Here is a 23262-nt window from a genome sequence, read left to right as displayed (position 1 = left end):
TATGAGAATTAAGGAATAGAGAGTGCACCTGTGTTTGCGCACACACTTGTGATCTATAATATGTCCTGCGCAGTTGCCTAATCTCTCTTGAGATTGGCCGCCGTGCCCGAAATCGGTCTGAAGAACCTTTACGATTTATATATCGTATAATACATATTAACAATTTTGAAAGTAATATATGTTAGTAACTATTCTAAGAAGGTTTTTATTAAAAAAATTATATTATAAAAATCATAAGGAATTATATTAAAATAACACTCTTATCTAAGTTTGAAGTTTAGCAAAAGAAGTCAGCTGATGAATTAAACAAACACTTCTACATATTACGATATCGATTTTTGTACATATTTATAAAAAAATCTATGCATATTCATATGAATTGGACCATAGGCGTATCAAAAGAAAATTAATACTATTTTTAATTTAAAGGTAAGTTTTTTTAGTACTAGCTGTAATTTTTTTTAAAACCTTTTTATTTTATTGTTAGTTTAACGAAGAAAAAAAAAAGTTAATCAATAAAAACATTTCAATCATCATTTTAAATATGTTTTAATTATTATAATATAATAAGTTTTAACGTGACATTTATTAATCAATTGTTGAAATGTGATTAGACATGGTATATTAGTCGAACAGTAAAATTATGTTACGCGAACAAATTTCTATAGCTAATTTATCATGGGCATACAAACACAATGTGGTATATTTGTGTGCACTATTTATACACGGCTCACAGCTGTGCCGGTCGTTGCCCTCGGTGCGCGAAACAAGGTGAATCGCAAGACTATAGTTTTTGTCTCCACAACTGTAATGTGACTCGCTTTAATGTGCTAACGATACATGAGGTCATGTCTATATGTATAACACGCAAATTTATGTAGGTACATTTCCGTAACCGTAACAGCCTGTGAATGTCCCACTGCTGGGCTAAAGGCAGGAGGCCTTTTGAGGCCTTTCTCCTCTTTTTGAGGAGAATGTTTGGAGCTTATTCCACTACGCTGCTCCAATGCGGGTTGGTAGAATTCACATGTGGCAGAACTTCAGTGAAATTAGACACATGCAGATTTCCTCACGTTGTTTTCCTTCACCGTAAAGCACGAGATGAATTATAATCACATGAAAATTCAGTGGTGCTTGCCCGGGTTTGAACCCACGATCATCGGTTAAGATTCACGCGTTCTTACCACAGGGCCATCTCGGCTTTCATTTCATTAAATAAAATTTATACGTACCCACGTATATCACAATTCGACGGATTATTTGACAAAATCAAAATATATTTGTATTTCATTTTAGTGTCTCGCATTTTAGGTATTTCTAATATTTCAGATACGCTTTTATTAATAAACATATAATTTTAAATTGTAGCATGTAGATATTGTTTGCTTAGGCGCACGTGACGTGGACTACACCGATCATGTGTTAAACACCCGCAGTGCATTAACACGATGCGTTTCAACACTTTCACTGTGCACATCGGACAGCGACCTTATCAACAAAAATGATATGCGTTTTTTTACTTTCGTATCTCTAAGTATGTTTTAAATGTAATACGGAATAACTGAGACAAGTAACTTTCACGTTATAACAACATGATGTAAAAATGTTAGTATGTCCTTACTAATATTATAAACGCGAAAGCGTGTTTGTTTGTCACGTCTTAACTACTCTACTAACTACTACTTACTAAAAATTGGCAGGGGGTAACGAAAAGGACATAGGCTATTACCTCCCCCCAACACGCTGTCAAAACCGCGGGCGGAATTATCAAGAGTAAACATCATTTAGTAACGTTTGTATTGTTTTAAATACATTAAATATTTATAGTGTATCTATGACCTACGTTCAGGAAAACCTACTAATTTATTTCTAATGTAAACACTTATATAAATTTAAACACACAAACGAATTAGCATGTGCTACAAATGCGACTTAATTTTCGAATCAATTTCAAAGACCATTAATCTTTTCACCCCTAGAGTTCGGGTGAGCTATGCCTACATAATACCTGCGTCCTGAATTTGAGCAGCTAGCGATATAAATAGGGTTAGGGTAGAAAATCGAAATTATGTCCTTTCCCTGGGCTCAGAGGCTCGATAAACGTGACGAGATAATGTATGGGGTGCGTTTAATTGAATTAATACAAACAACATTTCGAAATACTATGGAATTACACGCTAGGACTATAAAAATGGACTATTTTTATATAATTTAATTAGACGTAAATTGTAATGCCTGTTTAAATTTATTACTAAATAAAACTCTTATCCAATGCGACTTGCGCTAAAATATTGTCCATGATCCAATTTATCCGATACCGATTGTTATGGCGATCACAGTATTAACGGAACGGAAGTGGAACGGTATAGAAGTTAATGCGCCAGTAGCGCCATCTAGTTACGAGTTACAAAAAATTGAATAGTTAAATCCTTCTCCATGAAAAAATCATTACGTTCTAACTTTCATGTTGATCGATCTAACAGTATTAGTTTTCATCTCAAACAGATACGTATACCAACATACGCTTTTACAATTGGATAAAGCAAATTTTAAAATGTTAAAACGTAAAGTAAAAGTAAATAATAATCAATTTTAATTTACACGTGGCATCTTAATATAGATTTAAAAATACGTATAAATATGGTACAGGGAACAGCATTAATACGATGCGTTTATTTTTAGAACCACCCACTTCTAAATAATATATCGCAATTGTTCCAACTTGTCAGAGATCAAACGGAATTCATTTTAAAATTATTATTTCTAGTAATATGTATAGTATACACATATATTAAACCTCACATTCTTCCGGGTGATAATTAAATTATCATATTGATTACAATTCCGATTATGCAATCGAGATTAACGTTTTTTTGTTGTGCAACGACATTTTGTCTTTAAAAGTACGACTTATGTATAACTGTATTTTATTATAAGTAATTCCATCCAACATTTGATGTATATTTTTTTATCGTTAACTAACTAAAACCTAGTACACGTCGCAATGCTGCCTTGTAAGCAATTAACATTATTGATGGTACTGTGCCTTGACGCAAGTACAAACAGCAACGCAAAACTTCAACTAAATCGAATTGAAATTATTACCGTATGTAGCAAAATTATCATTTTTCATAATTAATTTTATTTAAATATATGTATGTGTTATTTATGCGATCTCTACACGTCCTTCAAATATGCATGCGCACAGGAATGCGTTGTTATGTTGAATTGTCGACTTGCACGATCATTATTTAGAAACACTAAGTGAGCTAGCAACAATTTCTCAATACTATTTATTTACAGTGTATGCATGTAGCCACTTCTAATTACTATTTCACATGTCTCATGATGCAAAGACCTGAAAAATCTAATACGTGGATTTAATGTTATCGTTAAAGAAAAACTAATAACTTGACAGATGGTTAGTGAAGTTTTTAAACTTAAAGAATGACATTGAAACTTCGTCTCGAAACTTCTGTATGTGTTGTTTCCTGCTCGGTTCCTACATTAAACGAATCGTTATTCTATTTTCTACTTATATTGCATGTAATAGTATTTCATTTAATTCATGTTAAATATTTACTGTAATAATTAAACTAAATATTATAGTTTCATTGTGAGCCTTCATTTTAATTAGCGACACTGATTATGTAATTCATTTACACAATAAAGGTCACATGAAGAAAATAGATTCAAGGTAATGAAGCGATGGCGGCGGCGGAAGGAAATGCGACAAGGCAAACATCGAGAGCCAGTGTCAACCAATTAGCTATTCAATAATGATATTCACTTAAAAAGAGCACTTTTTATTACAATTACTTGCAGTTCTTTTAATTGCTATAGCTCCCATTAAATGAATGTATAATCGCAACGTCGTACGTCTTTGCGTCGCCATTTAAAGTCGTTCCGAGCGAGTATTTCTTTAATTGCAACCTGATATTAAACGGAATTTTGACCGGGTTTCTGGTTCTACTGTTTCGTTGCTAGTTGCAACGTTTAACTAATACCAATATAGAAATACATATTATGATATACACAGTATGTTATTGTGCGTTTTGATGTTAGGTAGAGTTTTATAGCTTCGTTCTTCAACTCGTGGGTTGTGATATCATTTCGCAGCGATGCGCGGGCGCGCCTGTGGCCCACATATCGTGATCTATTTTTCAACAGCTCGCTCTAGCGCCCTCTATAATTAGAACCGCATTGTTTATTGCGATCGGCCGACTTACACTGAAGCTTATACTTCCTGTATCTGTTAACCATGCTTTAGGAATTTAGTTTCATTTAATACTTAAGATAATATAATATTCAAACGAAATATTACTAGTTACTTTACTGCTACTTTCTTTTACTAAAAATGAAACAAAACTGATATTTTAATGTTATAGGCAGGCGGACCAGTAAATGGGACACCTGTGGGTAAGTGGTCACCACTGCCCATAAACATTGGCGATGTAAGAAAAAATAACCATTCCGTTATCGATCTAGCTAATGCGCCACCAACCTTGGAAACTGAGATGTTATGTCCCTTGTGGCTGTAGTTACACTGGCTCACTCACCCTTCATACCGGAACGCAACAATACTAAGTATTGCTGCTTAGCGGCAGCATATCTGATGAGTGGGTAATAAACATCCAGACGGGCCAGCACAAAGCCCTGTCACCAGATATATGATAATCGTAAACTAGTGAGTATTAATTTTTCATATAATTATACGTCTAAATGCACGTTTGAATCATCAAAATAAAAGATAAAATAAACTTAAAGCTACACATCATTTCGGAATGTAGGTTCTACTGTGAAGAACCGGCAAGAAACTCAGTAAATAATCAATTTCATCAAAAACATTATATACAATTAAATATCCAAGATAATAACAAAAACATTAATTACTTATTTCATTTCCTTACGTCGATGTAAGTTCAGAGGAAACATGGCAAAAACCGTTCACGGGTATAGTCAGCGTGTTTCAAAATAACGCCAGTAAATTCTCATTAGGCTCGTTTAAAGGACTCGACATCTGTCTGAAGTCTGAACGAACACAAATAGGTCGTGATAAAATACCTGCTGGGTCTATTTTAAGAACTGAAACAAGCACTGTCCGTTTGGAATGTGTCCAATGTACACATTACAAGTTTGTTAATATGTTGTTATGTTTACACTCTCGGTTTATTATATTGCAGAAATTGTTAACTGGCAACATTTATTTTTTTAAATATATTACATATTATAGTTAGGCCTTTTATTCTAGAATATTAAAATTTAATTTAACATTTTATTGTAATTACAACAAGGAATCCATATGGCGTTTTACTCGCTTACCCTTTACTTTTTTGTCTAGTAATAAATAATCTTTAAACTAATAGCCTTATTTCGTTATTTTTTTCTTTGTTAACAAATACCAAGTCATTATCGTAATTACACAAACAGATATAATTGTAAAGCAAAATAATGAAATGTTGATTACAAAAAGCTGGCATTATTATTGACGTCGAGAAGTTAAATCGATTGATAAGAATTGTTTCAAAAACCACAGGTCATCAGTGACGACATTCTAAATTTTGGGTACAGTATAACGCTACCAAGCTTAAGATACGGTGTGCGGAATTTTAAACAGTATTACGGTGCTCTGTTACGAGCCATTCGAGTTCGCTTTTGCATTATACATGTATTTTGAACACTAAAGCATTTTTTTCTGCGTAAGCAAATGCAATCGTTTGCACGTTTCTCAAATGGTATTCCAAAAGCGGAGCATGTGGAAGGTCAATGCAAATAATTTAAAGTAAGTGGAATTAACATCGAATAAAAAGAGTTAGCGAAATTTTAAAGGTGAAATAATATTTACAAAAATAATAATAATACCATAGTCAAATACCCAAATAGCTGAATTGCATTTTCTCCAAATCGTGTATTTATTGAACTGTTTTTGAAACAAGTAACAGATCGATATGTTTTTTTTTTATATTCAATTAATTAGCGATACGTTTGTATAATTATTAATTTGATACGTGATAAGACTTTAATGACGGCTAAAACGTATTTTATTGTTTAAATGTAACTTATGGATAGACACGTATTGTTATTACATTGCTGTATTAGAATATAATCCAATAAGACTCACGTAATGCGTAATAGTGTAGTTACCAAAATGTAACCACACACTGACCTAGCAGCATCCCGTTGACGTGACAGTTTCCGCTATGGTAGCGTATTAATATACATTTACAGAACCGCTGTTAAAACGATATTGTATCTTTTGCAAAAGAAAAATGTTCTATATAAATCTATTGAGATTCAGCGAATAGTTGTAAAATAAAACATTGGGTTTAAGAAGACGCCTATTTGCCCAGCAGTAGTTGAAATCAGACTGCGGATGATGATATAGAGTGAAACATTATTTATAACGTTGATATCACGAAGTATTAATCTATAAATTACAGTATTAATAAATAAATACTTCCTCTTCCTAAAATATATCGTTTAAACGATCGAAAACTCAGAAAGTCACGCTCGTTAGCTCGTCTACAGCGAATTGTGACACGCAATCGAGTTGTTTTCCTTCTACTTTGTGGGTCAGTGGGTCAATAGCTGGTTACTTGAGAATTTTGAAGCAATACCAAACCGGTTCGTGCATTACATTAGCTAAGCCTAACTCGAATATGACCATATCGTTGTAAGCGCAATTCAGCCTAGGCTTTTAAATTAATTTTTAAAATTGAAGAAATATTATTGTCATATTACATACTTTCTATATAGTTAATAAATAATATATCGATCCATTTATTTTATAAACCTCTAGACGACCTACTGTACTTTCAATTTTCATTGAGTGATAGCAATGGTAACTTAACAACGTAAATTAGTTATTTACTATACTTATATATGTACTAAAAAAGTACTGTTTGTTTTTTTTTACATTATTCTACGAATACCATCTTGATTTAAATATCATTATATAGCTTGTTTTCTGTCTGTTTATTGTAAGATTAAGATAAAGATATAGATATTACATAATAATAGTAAATAAGTAAGAAGGAGAGTAGTGATGATTTAAATGAGTTATTTTTAAACTATACAAAAATGTTAAATTATTTTCTGTTAAGATTTTTTTAAATAAAATCTTGATTTTTATCCACACTGATCTATCTAACTTTCATAAATTACAAAATAAAATTCCCATCCATCTGAAAACAGAGCAAGTTGCGTATCATAAATATAGATTCGACGACAAAAATAATTTAATTTTGGGAAGACTTTAATGTTTCATAAGTCAAAATTATGAATAAAACATAACCAACCGTTAGTTCCGGAGTTCAAAAAACGGTGACGATTACGCAAGTAGATATGAAAATCGTTTTGATGCCAGATAGCAACACGATAAAGATCATAGTTGTGCAAACGAGTCGGTCAGCGGGCCAATGTCATACCGCTCCCCGGCGGCCCGACTGCTCTAAATACACCGTAACAGCTTAACTACTTTAAAACACATTCTCTATTATCCTCAGTTACATACATCAGGAACTGTTATTTTATAATACCACCAGCTGTTGCCCGCGGCTTCGCTCGCGCATAATGATAAATGTTTGTTTGGAATTTGGATTGGCCTGTGATTTTAAATTAAGAAGCATGAATTGTCATTTTGATTAGAAAAAAGTATATTAAGGGTTTTTTTTTTAAATTTTACATGACTATTCTTTTAATAATCATCAGTGAACTTATTGTGAATTCCTGTAATTTGACTTAATATATATTTATAGTGACTTAATTGGTTTGTTTGTTAATACTGTAAATGAGCAACGAACGAACGTACGAATATATATTTTTTAATCTATCAAACTCAGATTAAACAAAACTGTTTAACTCAATAAAACCTTTAATAATAATGAATAATCGAAGAACATCTTTGTAATCGGCGGAAGGGCTTTGGGTAATCTCGTCTGCGCCCGTCCCACCCTTTAAGAGGGAACTATATACTTTGAGATTCGAATGATAATATATTCCTCATGGGTGAAATTTTTGGATATACATCCTAAAATAAATCTGTAGGACTTGAGGGTCATGTTGAGGTAAAGCTTCGAGGCTACCAATTAAGTGGTACACCTAACAAAAAGAGAAATAAGTAAAAAAGTATAATATGTATTTCCCTTGGATATATTAATATTAAGACATTGTGTATTTTGCATGTCAATATTTACACCCAGAAGTATGTATATAAAGTTTTTAAAAGAATATATCCATACAAGCGTTTTAACCCTACAAAACAAGAATAAAAAACTTGCCACCCGTTTTGGTGAAACTTTGAAATACATACATACAATATAATCAAGAAACACAAAAAAAATACAAATTTCAAGCAGATCAGACATTTTTTTTTTTTCATTTTTATACTAATGCTAACGAATACTTAAGCCCATTTCTCCAGTTTTACTTTATTAATATAATATTTAGTTACGTAAAAATAAATTTTTCAGTTTAAATGAAACATGCAGAATTATTATTATACAGTAGTAGTATTATAAAGCATATATGTGGGTTAACGGTATTATAATCGTTTCATTTGGTGCGTTTCGTAAAGAATCGCAAAAGCACTAAATGACCTCCACGAAATTTTTGAGGAAAACATCAAGTTTTCCTTCTGGCATTTGTCGCCTCCAGATATTACAGTCCTTTTTTTATTTTTTATTAAATTAAGACCTCAAGTTTAAAACGATGAGGATGTTGATCCGACCGAGTGATTTTAACCATATTTATATATTGTTGAATGTAAATATTTTTTTATGTATTTTATTCAACAAAAACTTGTTTTTATAAATACGTCTTAAATTCTTGACCTTTCAAAAAACCTTAGAATGTCACTTGCCAACGACATAAGTCAATCTACATATTTTTAAGATAGCAAAACTATACTATTTATGTCTTATCAATTTGAACGTATGTGTTATATATATATATATATATATATATATATAACATTTATATATATATATATATAAATATATATATATATATATATATTTATTAAATGTTTAAAATAAATAAATTTAGCCGTTTTTAATGTTATCTTATCAAAGTAAATACTTATTCATAGAGTAATAGATTTAGATGAATCATTGACGGATTATCCGAAGCACGAGGAAGCACCTTCACGGAAACATTTCATTATTACGTCATCGTTATTATTGCTGAACAAAAAATTTCATTGTTATTACAAAATCCATATTACGTAGAAAAATTGATAGTCACGTGTTTTTGTTGCCTTTTAAATTTTCTCTGTAATTTATTATTTACTAAAGTTGACATAATTTAATAATAATTTAGATAAATATTTATAATAATTTATAATTAATTTTATAATTAATCCAATGTCAGTACTGTTACTAATATCGAATTCATTTTAGACTCAGTAGTTTTGAGATATTATAAGAGAATAATATCCATTATTAATGATAATATTAAGAGGAAAATGTTGTACGTAGAGTATTGTGTGTTGTTCTCGGTAACGCGTTACTAGAATGCGTAATATGGCTTAGTTATGGCGTGGCGATATAGCACGGGTGAAGTTCGCTCGACACGAACTAATATGTATACATAGATTTATACATAACACTTATAGCATTATATAATGATAAAATAAATTCTTAAAACAGCAGTGGTTGTCAATTTAAAAACAAAAACAATCGTCACCTCACCACATGTCTCGATATGAATCAATAGCATTCGAATTAAATTGTGTATCTATTAATAGATTTTATAATAGCTACAAATAATATAAATATTTAATGAGAACATTATAATAAATTATTATATATTGTGTTTCAAGATATAAATATTTGTAAAGAGCAATATTCAATCTACAATTGTATGATGTTCGAATCTAATTCTAACTAATACATTAACTACTCAAACTACTATCATGACATTTTTCAAACACGTTCAACACACGAAGCCGCGAGTGGAAATCGGGTGAACTAAACCTATATATACCTACCTATATATATATACGTCATCGTAAGTTCTTGTAGGTTACGTAATTGTTTTTACGTAGGACATATGTTATTATAAAGATTATTATAAATAATAAAATTACAATCTGTGATTGCAACTGCATTATTATATTCGCATTTACCACTAGACGGTAGTTAATACGTAATCTGTTCGAACGGTTCGCGTAGTCGTCAGTATGCCTGCGCCGACGCGGAAGTGCCGGTGAAAGTGCGGAGAAAGCGCGCAGTTTACCTAATCGGCGCGGGCGCAGCGCGGACGTTACGTCAGTCGACTACATTGTGAAAGTCAATGTTATTCAGACAAACCATGTGAATACCATTTGATGTTTGACCGATTTTTAAATTAAGGCTATTTTAATTCGTCTAACATGTTTCGAATTGTATGTTATGCTTATGACATTATTTTCCACAAAAGCATATACATGTATACGTATATACATTGTATATGGATAATTACACGACTAATGTTATTATAGATATATATTACCAAATACTTTTAATTATAAAAGACGTTTGTGATTATTTTTTTACTATTCGTTTTGAAATATATATTCAATAACTAATGCTATAATATCAAGGCAAACCAGCCATCCTAACTCGCACGTGACCAACTCAACGAGTTGATTATGATAAATTAAATTACAATAGTGTACTACTTCGAAATAACTCACGTTCTGAAATAATTTGCCTAGTATTCATATTGAAATAAAAAATATATAATAAGGTGGAATATGTTGCTTAATTGCATAGTCAGAAAAACTTAACTATTTAAAAAAAAAAACCATTGTCAGGTTTCAGGCGTCATCTTTACTTCCGCATGGAACGCTTGTTGCCATCTCATTAGCTATATTAGCGATCGAGGTTGTTAATCAAACAGCTCGATAACTTGTCATATATTTAACATATAAAATAATTATGTTAAAAAAAATTCAAACACTCTGAATGTACGCTTTTATATACGCGATATTGAGATAGGGATATACCCATCGGAGCTATACTGAACACAATGCAGATATCATCATCAAAATTAGTAACAAATCATATTACTACAAAGAATATTACTATGGTATAGCACTTTTGGCATAAATTGTATTAATTTAAAAAACGGGATGTTCGTTAACTTTTTGTCTTGGAACTAGAAATTACCTTCGAACCATTTTACCGATAAAGGGATAATTTAGGTTGTCACAATTTATTTACAACAATATTATATGTATCAGCGCCAGTCAATCGGTGTTATAATTTTGATAGTAACCGTGACAAACATTTTTGCATAACATATAAACACGAAATGTACACCAACAAACGCGGGATTCGATTCTTTAATTTAAAAAAAAAAACGCGAGTACTTTTACGTTTACCATGAATTAATAGAATAAATAATCTACGTTCCGAACCGGTGTAACTTTATATCCAATTTATCTTAATAAATGACAATCCTAAAGTGCTTGTTCTTACTTAAATAAAGTATTTCGTTTTGTTATTTTTGCTCTTTTATTGGGCGAATTATGTTTGAAAATAATAACGCTAACAAATAATTGACGAAAATACGCAATGGAGAAAGTGGAGGGGCGTTATCGTTCGAAGCTTAAACGACAGAATGATAGTGAGTATCTAAGTAGGTCACGAAAGACGTACATCACGTTGCAAATTAATTCGATAGCTTCGAGTTATATCCATCCTTTTTTTTTTCCTACATGCACGCAGCTGATGCAGGTGGCTTAGAATTATAAACAACGTTCTATCATATTGATGATCGCGCAAATTAATAAAAACAAAACATTTATCACTGAAAACCTTGACCTAAAATTAAAGCAGATAATAATTATCGTTTGACCTACTATTAAAACATACTTATTTTAATTGGAAATTTTTTAAAACGCATTAATCACAATTTTAGCGTAAAAACAAAATAAGGTAAATATGAATGTCTCTTTATACAAAGATATAAACAAAATATACGAACAATATGCAAATTACTAACGCGTATGGATTCCCAAAAATAACATGAATAACTTCGACGAATACTAAGAACAAATTCTTATATTTCTTAATATCGACATAAACTTCAACTACCTACATTGTTTTAAACAACCTTGCATCGCAACAACTCAGTTTAGTTGAGTTTTTTAAAATAAATTATCAGAAGCTTGCCCACTGTTACCTATATGAATTTAATATTAGCAAGATCAAAACAAATTAAGACGACGACGACGACACAGGTAGGCTGCTATTTCTATTTTCAACTACCTACTTTTACATTTTAATGATGTTCTTTTCAAAATCATATATCGAAATCGAGTCATGTTAAAGCAATTTATTGTTTAAAAGAATAATGTGCGGTTGATTCTTAAGTTGATTTAACAAGTTGCTTCCTCGTCGGCGTGGTCAGTAGGAAACGCAGGCCGCCAATGAGCGTGCCTTGACCTCTTTTAGTGCTAATATCTCTCTATATTGCTCTGGCTGGCTGACTCTTGCAATCATTACATGTGTTGTATTTAAGCATAGGTTTTAGTCGCCAATTATACCTACCTTTCACCCTAACCTAAAAACACGAAGATTTGTAATTTATTTCATGATGTATTCATGATTAATGATATATTATATAATGGAGAATAAGAATAATTTAAATAATCATTTGATTTTTATTGTTATCTACTATTATTTACTCCAATAAATGTTTATCATCTTAAACAGTTAAGACATTTGACTGGTTTAGATTTATTTTAAAATAACTTTGAAAAATGGATCTTCGTTAAATGAGCGCCGATCGTATATGTGCCCTTATTTTCGTGTCAAAATGTTTTTACTCGCGTCAAAAACCTGAATTCCCCGAAATTTTTCCGAGAAATAATGTTAGTCTGCATCTGATTATATTATTCATTTATTCAAACGCCATTTATCTAACTATTTAATTTACTTAAAGAGTCAATAACTCATTAATTGACGATGTTATGTATCGACAGATAACAAATTAATGAAATATAAAGCATTAAAAAAAATTATCTATTCTCTACGTATAAAACAAATATTCAGAGAAAAAATCAGCCAAAAAATGTTCACAACAAAATGTCAACGACTAAAATTAGAGAACATTCACGAGGTCATATTGCGCGTCAGTCAATTCCAGATTTCCTCACGATGGCGCCCGTATTGCTCACATCTTTGCAATATCATTATCAATTTAACCTTGCTTAGCTATTCTACGAGCGGCTTTTACAAAATAGATGCATAATATTAAAACAGATCGAAGTCGGAGAAGGACAATGAGGCTACACTACCGAACGTGAGAATCAAAGTATAAGTTCTTTGCACCTGCGCGGATGCCTCGATGGAATCTTAAAATTTATTGCCTCCTCACGGAAAAAGATTGTGACTGCTACCTCGTCTCTTTTTTATAAAGCAAGATAGCTTATGAAACAAAACAGATCCTGTTTATAACAAGTTCATATAAATATGATAGAAAAAGCTCCGAATATTCACAAGCCTTTAATAGATTAGCTAGACTTTTTTTAACATGAACTGTACTCACTTTTCATAGCTTTTTACCATGATAAATGATATTTTTCTGTATGTATATTATTATAACAAAAACATGACTAGTTATCCAAGAATTTGAAACGCAACAGGCCGTTTTTCAAAATTCTTCTTTTAAAACGATCGAAAACGGTACATAACACCTTGTATTAATTAGTTATTAATATAATGAAATCTAATCCTATAAGAAAGCAAAATCAAAATTTATAATTATTATGAAGTGTAACTGGCAAGCTATTGATCACTCAAACACTTGTTTGTAATTTTGAGTCTATTTGAAATGAATTGGACAATAATATTTTAGTTGAATACGTAGTCAAGTGTTTATAGCACTTTCATCTATAATCGTAATTTGAAACAACAAGTGTGTAATAAAAATTGAAAAATCATTTTGAATTAAATAACTTAAAATAAGTAAATGTCTTTACATTCTAAAAAAAAAGTAAAATATTTTACTTACAGTTGCCATCGAGCTGCTTGAAATCCGAATGGTTAACAATCCATTTACTAATGGTAATGACACAAATCACTTATTACTTTGTCATACACAATAGTAGCGTTGTCGTCTCAGACACTTCACTTATGTACAAAAAAAGACACTCACTTCAATGCGACTTTATAAAGCACTAGCTTCGTAAAGTTAATAATTTAAATTGACACTAACGTTTATTCAATAAGAGTAATAATGGTTATATAAAACCACACACACCGTATCTGGATTCACACCCAGCCCCACCAAGTAAAGTACCTGTAACAAGACAAAGCCGTGGTAAGTTTCATCATTTTAAAACGATAAACGAGAAATATATTAATTTTATTAAACTATGTATGATGCCATGATAGATACTCACTTGGATTAAACTAACTAAAGTCTGCACTAAAATTAACCAGGACGTAAAGAATTTGGTGCAAACGAATCCCGTACACGTATTATCAGATCGCTGACCAAACGCTGACTGGCTGGCGCAAAGGGGGGGAAATCGGTGGGAGGGGAGCGTAGACGGAGGACAGATTGAGGGAGGGAGACTGTCTGGTCGACTGGTTGGTCGACCTATTGGCACGGCACGCACACAAATATGATGTCAGTAAAGTTTCTAGGTTGTCGGTTGATTTGTTTTATGCACACATACGCAGAAACGTAATACAAATACAGATAATATAATAAAAAGGTAATATTATCTCAAATATCGTGTCCAAATTTAAACAAGAATGCGCTTACAATTCGTAAAATAAATTCCAGGAACCGCTGTTGCAATAAATTTTCATAAGCGAGTATCCGCAACCTTCAGGAGTTCTCATGGCCACGCGCTCAAGCGTAAAGGTCATCTCATGTTGTTGCTTGGCAAGTAGCAAGTAACAATGCTCGTCGAATTGTGGTCTATCCGCGATTTTAACCGAGTCGTACACCGACTCATATAGAATACAAAGTGTGCCGTTGATAAGAACAGTTATCCAAAAGCGAATGAAGGAAACGTTAGTGAGATAACCGGTGTTGATAAGCTAAATACGTAAGCAAACTAAAGACATTGAAGGGCGTGCGGAAATTATCATTTTTTTAAATACAAAATTATTTAAGAAGACGAAAACAGGTTCACTTCCTACACCGTAGCAACCTTGTTCTTTATTGTTATCGTATATAAGCTAAATACTATCGTGATTGAAATAAATCACATCGTGAATGTTACATATATCATATACCAGTTAATAACACACACAGTTAGTTGTAAATGTATTGTCTAGTTAATAAAGGTATTAATTATTCCCTAAATAATTATATACTGCTAATAAAATTGATTAAATAAGTCTTTAAATTACTTAACAACATCATGCCTTCAACAATATATCTAGAAGCGTATTATTAGCGTAGGCCGGGATTCACCGTAAATGTATTTTCCGTATCACTAGGTTATATGTATAGTAATAATAATAATATAATGGGACATTATTCACACACGGCCATCTGATGCCAAACTAAGCAGAGCTTGTACTATGGAAACCAGACAACTGATATACTTCATATACTACCTTTTTTTTGTAAATACATACTAATATAGATAATTACACTCAAACTCAGGACAAACAGACATGTTCATACACACCGGGTCTGTCCCGGGTGGAAATCGAACCCACTACCTTCGGCGTGAAAGGCAATCTACGTACCACGCCAACCGGCCCGTCAAAAGAAAAAATTTCACTCTTCAATATTACGACCGCAATAATTTTGAAAAGTCCGCTTTCAATCCTAATCGAGTAATATACGTATTCGTTGTGCTTTATGAAATTATTTTTTATTATATTATTAAAAATATTACTTCCCTAATTAATCGAGATTAAAACAACACTAATAATTTATTTGGTATAGTAATAATGTCCTCCAGACCGATTTCGGCCACGGCGGCCAATCTCAAGAGAGATTAGCCAATTACGCAGGAGATATTATAGTGCACAAGTGTGTGCGCAAACACAGGTGCACTCTCTATTCCCTCTCTCATAATCCGATGAGACGGCAATCTGACACGACCGGAAAGAGTTCAGGAGTAGGACCAACGGCTTTACATGCTTTCCGAGGCCCGGGAGTGAACACACTTCCAACTTCCAGACTCCGGGCTGCTACTGAGAATTTTCCGACATAAAAACCCAATAACTTTTTATTGGCCCGATCTGGGAATTGAACCCAGGACCTCCGGGTCTGCAGCCTTACATCAAGCCAATAAAGCAACGAAGCAGCAGTATAGTAAGACTAATGTGTATTAACGAATTAACAATAAAATGTTAAAACAACACTTTACACGTTATAAACACAATATTTATCGTATCAGCTTGACCTCCTTTTGGTTAAACCCTAAAAGGATGAAATTCAAATTATGAATTAATAATGTTGAAGCGTACATTTTCAATGAATACATTTATATAGCGCACAATTTGATATTTAATTTAACGTTTGTTTTTATTTAAATTGTAATTTAGTTTTAGAACCGCTACGCGCAGAGATAAATAAAAATAAATGCTCTGATAATCTTCGTGGGGGTAACGCACTTGTTTGGTTCTGTGCGTCTGTCCCTCTCGCACCAGACCGTACAAGTTTTTTTGCTCGTATGCCGAGTCATCGCCTTACCAGTTTTTTTTTATATATTTTTAATACCAGCCACATAACTCGTGGCAAATGGCGAACCTTTCACTGAACGAATACCAGATTATATAAAAATTCTTATTCATTTAAAAAAATCACACAACGAGGTAATTAACACAAGATTTTACCCAACTAAACGAAACGATCGTCAAGGTTTTTTTTCATCTAAAGCTAGTATAACACATGTTGGATTCTTATAGGAATATAATATAAACTTACATACCGGTGACATCTCCTTAATACTCCTTGAGTAATCAATATTGCGAAACTTAAATCACAAGGTTATTTGAATTTGAAAATTTTATTGAAAATTTGAATTTAAGAGCCATTTGAAGGCTAGTCACGATTTGAGACAGTGTTTTAATTAATTTATGATAATTGTGAGATACAAGGTTCTTGTTCTTAGTATGTGAACATGTTACACCGCGGTTGGAGTAAGACTGAGACCTGTTCGAGAGAAAGTGACTAAGCGCTTACTTTCCAGTCTTCCAGTCCGCTGTGGTCTGTTCGGCCGACGATCCGCTTGGAGGCTACCGTTACCCTCTTTTTGCGCAACCAGGTCGCACGTAAAGTTTACAGCTTGGATAGCAACAACTTTTTATAGGTTATGTAAAATTACGATTCTCCTAAATCTCACGAACAAATTTAAAAAGCACCTGATTGCATAATTCAGCTAAGAATAAGATATAACTAATTGCTGACATTAATTAATTATTATTATTGACAAAGATCGAACATAACAATAATTGCAATTAATAATATAGTTGATTAAAATGTTCACGTTGTACTTAATAGGGTTCTATATAATATGTATTATAATCAGTATGTCTTTTTCAAAAAGATTTCTAAATCGATTCTTCATATATGACAGAGTTCTGAGTTAAAAAACATTTAAAACAAATGCAAAATTGAGAATCTCCTTTTTTAAGTCTATAATTTAAGTAATTTTGACACATAAATATTCAAAATATGTAATAAAGTTACATAATGTACTTTTTAATTATTACACATGTCAAATAAGATTTAACAGCTGTGAACCATAAAGCAATCATTATAAATTTGTAGGAGAGGTAAATTGCATGTTAACATCAACGTACATTTCCGTTGACTTAAAAAAAAGTGCGATTTAGAAAAAAAATATCATTGTCTACGACAACAAATCAAGTGATTATAGTATCAATAAGATCAATAAATAGAAAACACAAAAGACTAGACCAAAAAGCTTTTTCGATTTTGTATGGAAAGTGAAGTAACGCAAATCCCAAATAACGTTTAGTTTCTTACTCTAATATAAATAATTTCGAAACAGCTTAACAAATTTTAATTTAGAAACAGAAACCAAAATATTGATATCATATTTTTAACAATGACGAACTCTCATTCAAACTTGCAACTCTTATTTAACTCTCTTACGTTATTAATTGCCAACAAGACCAATGTTTTGCATTTGTTTGTATGATTTTTCGCATTAATAACCTTTGGAGACAACACTTTAAAAGAGATTTTTCAGAGTTGTACAGTTCAATTGAGTAAATACTTAATACATCATTTTCTTTTTTGAATGATGAATATATTTATATGTATGTATGTATATTTTATGTTGCACAATGTATAACGTGATATGTTTTTTTTATATAATAGTTTTAATATAACAATTTTTATTTTTTTAGGCATAGTTCTACATATTATATATAATAATTTCTTATATTTGAATAGTATATTTTTAACCTTTCTAAAATTAAACTATTATTATGTAATATTTATTCGACTGATTAAATGTTATCTATTTAAAGTTGGAAAAAACACTGCTAACCAAAATTACCAATTGCTTTGTATAATTAGTTATTTTATATTAAAAAAAACTTTAACCATCTTTACCTTTCAACTGAAGTACAGTTTCAAAACATCGTTTGAGAAAGAGTACCTAAAGAGCGAATGTGAATAAATAGCACGTGGCAAAAGTGAAAAGAATTGAAGTATTTGTGCGTCAACTTCAACCTTGAAACTTTTAGTCATGCGCCCAACAGAGGTTGATTTGTTGTTGTAGATTGATTACTCAAAATCTCTTTGATCTAAGTTATAGTCAGACCTTTTTGGTAAAGGCCTGTTCGGTGTATAATGCACAAGTGGGGTCAGTCGAGCAGTGAGCGACGTTGCCCTGACCTTGTCCCTCATGGACACACAATTGGGTCAAGCGCTCAACAATTTCGCACTTTTTGTGATTGTATGTCCTGGATATAGGTTTCAATAACAATCAACGATTTCTTTTTTTATATTTATTACAATGATACATATTTGATACAATGAAAACTAACGCGCGCGAAAAAATTGTTTCAGATTCTGAGTTGATATCATTGTTGGTTCTCAATTCCTGGAGTTTGAAAAGAATATTCAAACACACACACAAACACACACAGATCGTTTAAAGATTTATAATTTAATATTTTAGATCGAACTCTAAGGACCTTAAATGTAGATTCATCAAAATTTAGCCATCGAAAACTTCCAAATCGGAAGTTAAGAGAATATTTAAGTATCTTTATACAGAAATGTTTTGAGTGGAAACCACTACAATGTTACAAGAGTGTAATGGATAAGTGAGGTAAGCAATCGAGCATTTGACTGACCTTGTCTTTCACGGACTCGCAATTGGGTTAGTCGGTCAGCATTTTCGCACTTTTTACATCACTTGCACGTTGCTTTCGATCTTTATTTTTCATTTTATTGTTAATTTTACGAATTTATAATATGTATTTTGATTTGAAGATTACATTTAATATTGTTATTTAACATTATTTATATCGATATTATATTTGATAATACAAATTACGAATCATTATCAATTTTTAAATTTCGAAAGAAAAATGTACTCAAAAATCATCATTTTAGGATAAGATATTTGATATGCGAACTAAGTGCATTAAATTACCTATTTATGATTTCTTATAAAATAATTATGATACAATTAATTTCCCTAGTAAAGGTTGCATAGTATAGCCTTTTTTTTAACGCTGGAAAAACGCTTTACGCGTTTCCCCCACGAGAACAGTGGGGAGCATGTGGGGCTCGCCGGTGTCCAAGGCGCCGAGTGCGCCCCGAACATCGAAATACCCACTAATAAAAAAGCGGAACCATTTCCGTCTGAACGAGGAGCGCAATGGGATCGCTTTCGCATGTTACCGCGACTTGCATACTACAGCCTATTCCAATGGCTGGAGTAAAGACAAACAACTTGGACCTTAAATTGACATTACATTATTGGTCGAGATCTAAAATAATCTATGGTACTCATTATGGATTCGTCAAAAACGTGTTTTATTATGTGTCGTCGAAATTCTTATCAGAACATTGGAAGTCATATAAAAGTGAATATATGATACCAAGGGGGTAGTTATTTTGAAATTGCAGACACTTCAATTTTATTTATTTGTATAGATGCAAAAATAAATTAATCAAGACTTGTTTATAGTGCACAATATGTGGCAGAGTTATTCGCAAATTGCTTGGATTTTGTAAATAAAATGTTTTACGTAATTTTGTTACGTTTACGTTACCATTGCAATAAGCTATACAACTCATTTAACAAAATATACATTTAGGTAGTTATTTCTATATATTATGAACACCACTTTTGTTATAAATGTTACCAACCAAAAAAAAAACAAAAAAACAAATCGATAACTAGAAGTATCAGAATAAAAAAATATATGTGTATTCGATTCGAACTTTTTGTGAGTCCACGTGTTTTCTCAAATCGTTAATTTTACTAACACCGTCCTCAATAAATAAAGATCAGCCATAGACAAGAAAATAAAAAAATCTTTTTCATTCCCTTTCTCCACTAGACCGTCGTCGCAGGTAGATATTGTTGAAGTCAGATGTGCAAGGCGCATTTTATTGAAAGCAACAAAAGAAAGAGATAGCAGGTGTAAGGGTTTATTGTCATCAATAGTCATCTAATATGGTGTCCGTTTTTTTGGGACATCGCGCTGTCCATGACGACATATAACGTAGGGAGTTTTTTTTATTAAAATATTTGTGTTATTGTTCCTAAGAACACAATGAGATGACGAAGTTACAAAATATTCTTAGTTCACAGTTCACACCGGATATGGTTGACAAGTTAAAATGATTTAACCATAGAATTAGATGTTATATGTCATTAAATTAAATTATATAAGCACAAACACTTATGTCATTAATATGACAATATAGGTAGTTATAGTTAAATCACTTCGAGACGTTTTGAATTTAGAGTAGTGTACCGTCAGCAGATAAATGATAATCTTAATTACTGCGAAATGTAACACTTTGAAAAAAGAACAAATTGAATTAAATATCTGTCTATTAATTATAATAAGAATAATTTGGATGTGGTAATCTCGAACAATTACCAATTTTAACATGAAATACCAACATTAAATGACAATTTTCATATAAAAAACAAATATTAGTAAGGAAAATAAAATAAAATGGCATGACAATTCTATCGTTACTTATGCGATAGAATTGTCATTTTGTAGACACGTGTTAGCTACCGCAAATTGGTTTATTCCGAATTCAGCCACTGTATGTATAACTCTACTACAAACGCAAAAACGTCTCTAAGCTGATTTGCTTGGATGAGAACTTATTTACATAACTAAAACAACAAATGTGTTATTTTTTTGTAATAAGATAATCAACGCTACATTTTGATTACAATCGTCATGGCATCGCATTTTCATATTTTAATTTGATTCTTATTCTAATTGATTTTAGATATTTGACTGATAGTCAAAGATAGACTGAAATTAAAGCGTAATTTTAAGGTACAATTCATAAGACGTAACATACGATAAAAAGTAATACTACCTTCAATTTACTTAATGTCGATTTTATTTATGTACACTTCGCAACACATGTCAAAACTTTACAAGCAAAAATAGGCCGTATTTCATTATGACAATAATTATCAAAATGGCTGTCCATGGACAGATGACAATCGTTTAGAGCGGCAGAATTGCTGCACAGATGTTGCGCAAGTCGGATGCCTGATGCCATAGTCCAGTGACAATGTCGCCGTAATGACGTGTACTTTTTTATATATTTATGTAAGGGGCGATTACAATAATTAACGATATCTATATATCGCTTATTAAAACGTTTTATTTTAACGTGTATTATTAAAAGAAAATTTATTCATTTTTTACTTACAAAATTGCCTACAAAAGTGAATATACCTTAACAGGAGATAGGCCAATGATGTTAACTGCACGATTCAAATTTCGATTCTATTCGTCGTTCGGAGTGCTAACAAATAATAATAACTCGCAGCGATTACGAACGAGTCATCGACCTTCGAAAAATCTGACCTGCGCCGCGCGCCGCAAGGTTGCGCGCACGACATCGCATCATACAGCGCGCTAGTTCGATAATTTTCGATTAACTCAACTGCTAGAAATATTCATATGCAGGATGCATGCCCCCTTAATATAAAATAAATTTAATATTTTTGATTCTATGTGTAAAATATACTGTTTTCACCACAAGAATTTTGATTATCTATACATTCGAGAGAAAAAAAAAGAATTGATAAATATTATTTTCGGAAAACAGTCCTATCAAATTCTCTATAAAATTAATATTAATTAATTAATCTGTATATTATAATAATTATTTATTTATTTGCCTAGATAGAGCGTTGAGCTTCCATCGCAAAATGTATACGTAACTTCCATTGTTTTACATGCGCGCTGCATCACGTAATGATAAAATGTTGCGTGCTGAGTGAAGCCAATTATTTTACATTTTCGTTATTCTTAAAAATGATATGTACATACGTATTGATTCTTTTTATATATATTATGTATTTATAATATATTTAAAGTACATATCGATACTGATACATATCGAACTGAGTCTAATAATTTTGCGATAGTAAATAAAAAAGAATGTTACAATACAGTTTAGATCTTGGTATATTTTTAAACCAACTTCAAAAAAGGAGGTTCTCAAGTAGGTTGCATTTTTATTGTTTGTTACCTCAGAACTCCATCATTTTTGAACCGGTTTAGATTTTTTTTGTTTTAGGAATTATACCTCCCTTTTTTGTCCATTCTATATATAAATAAAAAATATCACCCCAATACAAACACACCATTACAGGCACAAGGGACATAACACTTTAGTTCCCAAGGTTGGAGGCGCATTGGCGATGTAAGCGATGGTTAACATTTCTTACAGTGCCAATGTCTATGGGCGTTGGTGACCACTTACCATCAGATGGCCCATACGCTCGTCTACCTACCTATACTATAAAAAACAAAAAAAAACCTAATGGTGAAAACAGGAAGAGATGACATTTTTTATAAGTTCGAATTTTATTTGAAGTCGGTTTCATTTTTTACATAGTTATTACTTGAATTATGTAACGTCACTTAAGGATTTTTAATTTATAATATATATTTAAAAAAAAAACCACAATATATACTATATATATAACCTATCATCGAAACTATTTCAATGAGCTCAAGCTTTTTTTTTTATAGAATAGGAAGGTGGACGAGCATGTGGGCCACCTGATGGTAAATGGTCACCAAACGCCCTTAG

General features: G+C 31.7%; 1 protein-coding gene across 3 annotated transcripts in view; it reads right to left on the bottom strand.

Annotated features, from left to right (window-relative positions):
• LOC126769089 (uncharacterized) overlaps window positions 1-23262 on the bottom strand; it is a 53393-nt gene that overhangs the window by 15567 nt on the left and 14564 nt on the right. For 2 of the 3 annotated variants that reach the window (XM_050487626.1, XM_050487628.1), the window contains one exon: window positions 14002-14289. The gene's annotated coding sequence lies outside the window, so the exon portion shown is untranslated. Of the gene's footprint in view, window positions 1-14001; window positions 14290-14392; window positions 14480-23262 lie in introns of those variants that run through there. The other variant, XM_050487627.1, reaches the window with a different exon arrangement.

This window comes from Nymphalis io, chromosome 6 (genome assembly GCF_905147045.1).
Source record: "Nymphalis io chromosome 6, ilAglIoxx1.1, whole genome shotgun sequence".
Lineage (NCBI taxonomy): Eukaryota > Metazoa > Arthropoda > Insecta > Lepidoptera > Nymphalidae > Nymphalis > Nymphalis io.
The sequence above is the reverse complement of the archived record's forward strand: the minus strand, read 5'-3'. Positions and strand labels throughout refer to the sequence as shown.